Here is a 4805-nt window from a genome sequence, read left to right on the forward strand (position 1 = left end):
TTAACCATAATATTATCTAGGAGTTTAGTAGATTCTCCTAAAGGGATTTCCATAAAAGTGCCTCCCGCGGCCGAATCTAAAAGATTTCTAGAAGCAAAATTCAATCCGGCATAAAATTTTTGTATAATCATCCACAAATTTCAAACCATGCGTAGGGCAATTACGTATCATTAATTTCATCCTCTCCCAAGCTTGTGCAACATGTTCATGATCAAGTTGCTTAAAATTCATAATATCGTTTCTAAGAGAGATGATCTTAGCGGGAGGAAAATATTTAGAGATAAAAGCATCTTTGCACTTTTTCCAAGAATCAATACTATTTTTAGGCAAAGATGGAAACCAAGCTTTAGCACGATCTCTAAGCGAAAAAGGAAATAGCTTCAATTTAACAATATCATTGTCCACATCTTTCTTCTTTTGCATATCACATAAATCAACGAAGCTATTTAGATGGGTAGCGGCATCTTCACTAGGAAGGCCCGCGAATTGATCTTTCATGACAAGATTCAACAAAGCAGCATTGATTTCACAAGATTCAGTATCGGTAAGAGGAGCAATAGGAGTTCTAAGAAAATCATTGTTGTTGGTATTGGTGAAGTCACACAATTTAGTATTATCTTGAGCCATCGTGACAAACAAGCAATCCAACACACGAGCAAACAAGAAGCGAGCGAGAAAGAGGCGAACGGGAAAGAGAGGGCGAATAAAAAGGCAAGGGTGAAGTGGGGGAGAGGAAAACGAGAGGCAAATGGCAAATAATGTAATGCGGGAGATAAGGGTTTGTGATGGGTACTTGGTATGTTGACTTTTGCGTAGACTCCCCGGCAACGGCGCTAGAAATCCTTCTTGCTACCTCTTGAGCACTGCGTTGGTTTTCCCTTGAAGAGGTGATGCAGCAAAGTAGTGTAAGTATTTCCCTCAGTTTTTTAGAACCAAGGTATCAATCCAGTAGGAGGCCACGCACGAGTCCCTCGCACCTACACAAACAAATAAATCCTCGCAACCAACCCGATAAGGGGTTGTCAATCCCTACACGATCACTTACGAGAGTGAGATCTGATAGATATGATAAGATAATATTTTTGGTATTTTTAGATAAAGATGCAAAGTAAAATAGAAGCAAAATAAAAGGCAACGGAAATAGCTTGTTGAGGGGAGATTAATATGATGGAAAATAGACCCGGGGGCCATATGTTTCACTAGTGGCTTCTCTCAAGAGCATAAGTATTACGGTGGGTGAACAAATTACTGTTGAGCAATTGACAGAATTGAGCATAGTTATGAGAATATCTAGGTATGATCATGTATATAGGCATCACGTCCGAGACAAGTAGACCGACTCCTGCCTGCATCTACTACTATTACTCCACACATCGACCGCTATCCAGCATGCATCTAGAGTATTAAGTTCATAAAAACAGAGTAACACTTTAAGCAAGATGACATGATGTAGAGGGATAAACTCATGCAATATGATATAAACCCCATCTTGTTATCCTCGATGGCAACAATACAATACGTGCCTTGCTACCCCTACTGTCACTGGGAAAGGACGCCGCAAGATTAAACCCAAAGCTAAGCACTTCTCCCATTGCAAGAAAGATCAATCTAGTAGGCCAAACCAAACTGATAATTCGAAGAGACTTGCAAAGATAACCAATCATACATAAAAGAATTCAGAGAAGATTCAAATATTGTTCATAGATAAACTTGATCATAAACCCACAATTCATCGGTCTCAACAAACACACCGCAAAAGAAGATTACATTGAATAGATCTCCACGAGAGAGGGGGAGAACATTGTATTGAGATCCAAAAAGAGAGAAGAAGCCATCTAGCTAATAACTATGGACCCGAAGGTCTGAGGTAAACTACTCACACATCATCGGAGAGGCTATGGTGTTGATGTAGAAGCCCTCCGTGATCGATGCCCCCTCCGGCGGAGCTCCGGAACAGGCCCTAAGATGGGATCTCACGGGTACAGAAGGTTGCGGCGGTGGAATTAGGTTTTTGGCTCCGTATCTGGTAGTTTGGGGGTACGTAGGTATATATAGGAGGAAGGAGTACATCGGTGGAGCAACAGGGGGCCCACAAGGGTGGAGGGCGCGCCCCCCTACCTCGTGCCCTCCTGGTTGATGTCTTGACGTAGGGTCCAAGTCCTCTGGATCACGTTCGTTCCGAAAATCACGTTCCCGAAGGTTTCATTCCGTTTGATATTCTTTTTCTGCGAAACTCTGAAATAGGCAAAATAATAGCAATTCTGGGCTGGGCCTCCGGTTAATAGGTTAGTCCCAAAAATAATATAAAAATGTATAATAAAGCCCAATAATGTCCAAAACAGAATATAATATAGCATGGAACAATCAAAAATTATAGATACGTTAGAGACGTATCAGCCTTGTTTCCTAGCATTCCAATACCGTTTACGCTCACTTATATCATTAGTTACCTTGCTGTTTTTATATTTTCAGATTACAAAAACCTATATCTACCATCTATATTGCACTTGTATCACCATCTCTTCGCCGAACTAGTGCACCTATACAATTTACCATTGTATTGGGTGTGTTGGGGACACAAGAGACTCTTTGCTATTTGGTTGCAGGGTTGTTTGAGATAGACCATCTTCATCCTACGCCTCTCACGGATTGATAAACCTTAGGTCATCCAATGAAGGGAAATTTGCTACTGTCCTACAAACCTCTGCACTTTGAGGCCCAACAACGTCTACAAGAAGAAGGTTGTGTAGTAGACATCACTGCACGACACGTTCCAGACTCCTCAAGCTGTCACCGTGACCATCACCATCCATACAAATATGTGTACCAACAAAGAAAACCAAGGCAAAGTCCACATAGCTTTCCCGTGTCAACATACATGAAACTCGTTTCATCACACGTCTGTAGCTTGGCTTTCCTTTCCTTTTCTTTTTCCATGGTAGCATCACGATCTGACTAAGTCCTTGTGTCTTATTTTTTTTCAAACAAATCACGTTCCGTTGCATCCCCTTAGCCCTCCTGCGTACATCGCCACGCACCAGCAGCCACCTGCACTGTAGCCCACCTGGATCAATCGCAGTCTCGTGGCTCATAGCCCAGTCCATAGATGGCCCCTTGGGCCGGCGTTGTTGCTGCAATCGAGTGGGCCTCCACGCCATGGCCCGCCTGGCGCCCATCCAGCACGTACACGCGCAGCCTGATGCTCGCCCGACCGATCCATGTGATCGATCGCCGCATGTCACGACAATTCTGCTGATTGCTGCAACTCGCCGAGATCGCCACGTAACTCTTCTGGTTCGCTTTCTCCGATCACGCTGAGAACCACGCCAACCTGCTGCATCTCAGACTTGATCTTCCTCTAAATCAACAATCCATAACCTTCGAACAACCTTGCTCTGATACCACTGTTAGAATAAATCCGAGGCACTCCGTCGATCATCCGAGGACCAAGCAATCACACGAGCACGACTCTGAGATTTGTTAACGAGGTTCACCGATATGGCTACATCCCCGGGGCCTGACTATGGGCGCTCCTCCCCATGACACCGCTACAATACCGCACCCGGTCGCCCTGGACACCGGCACATGCCGTCGGCTTCCCCTGCGTTTCGGTGCTATTATGTTGGCATAGGTTACATCGTGTGTCTACCCCCGCTATATATGAGAGGCCTAGGATACAAGTGTCCTACTAGGACACGACTCCATATCCTATCTAAACACAATACTACTCAGAGTCCAATTGTAACCTACATTGTACACAATATTCGACACAACTCTAACAGAAGAGAGGAAACGCTCTACCACAGATTTTGGGCATGTCAGCATTCGGTACAATTCTGGCAGCTTCTACACTCGGAGATGGGAGTTTCGGTGGCGATCCCACCGTGTCAAGTCGGCTCCCAGAGTGCTCTAGCATGCTGGCTTTTGAACTGGTTCTCTGCTGCGTCTGGCGAAGAAAGAGAGGCAATGATTCAAGGTACATATGGTCTGTGGCTGGCCCGGAATGAGGCAAGGGATGGAAAATGCATCGCTGCTCCACATGAAACTATAGCTATGGAGGTAGCTCACATGCATGAGTGGAGGGAAGTACATGCGGTAAAGAAGCAACCATCCGTTCCACAACCCAAACAGAAGTGGCAGCCACCGGAAGAGGGCTGGCTCAAACTCAATTCCGATGGATCAGTGTCACGCCATGGAGACAAAGGAGGAGGAGGGGCTGTGTTGAGAGATCATGACGGAGCCTTTAGAGCAGGTATGTGCCACCACTTCCCAAATATTGTAGACCCAGAAGCGGTGGAAATTCTGGCGTGCAAGAGGGCGCTGGAGTTGGCTTGGGAGGTGAATGCGGAACGGGTACACGTTGAGCTTGATAGTCTGAGCGTCGTACAGATGCTTAACCAACCCATGCAGAGCTTGGGAGTGGCTGGACCGTGGGTAGAGGAAGTGAAGATGATGCTATGTTCCTTCGCAGGTTTCAAGGTTTCTTGGGTTCGGCGTTTCGTTAATTTTGCCGCGCATAAATTTGCTAGAGTAGGGATAGGAGATGAACTTTGTATGGTTTGGTTGGGGACTCCCTCAGACTTCGTTCTTGATGTAATTTCGGATGAAATTTCAAACTTCGTGATTTAAATAAAGCGGCAAAAGTTATTAAAAAAAGAAGGCGTGGAGGGTGTTCAACGAAGGCAGTTAACGAGATCTGACTATATATATAGAACTGGCATCCGTCCAATCGAAGAGATTAATCATAACCAAAGTTGAGGTTTGCTAATCAGAGCTGCGAATCAAACAAGCTCGTCATACATGCC

Source organism: Triticum aestivum, chromosome 4D, assembly GCF_018294505.1.
Source record: "Triticum aestivum cultivar Chinese Spring chromosome 4D, IWGSC CS RefSeq v2.1, whole genome shotgun sequence".
Lineage (NCBI taxonomy): Eukaryota > Viridiplantae > Streptophyta > Magnoliopsida > Poales > Poaceae > Triticum > Triticum aestivum.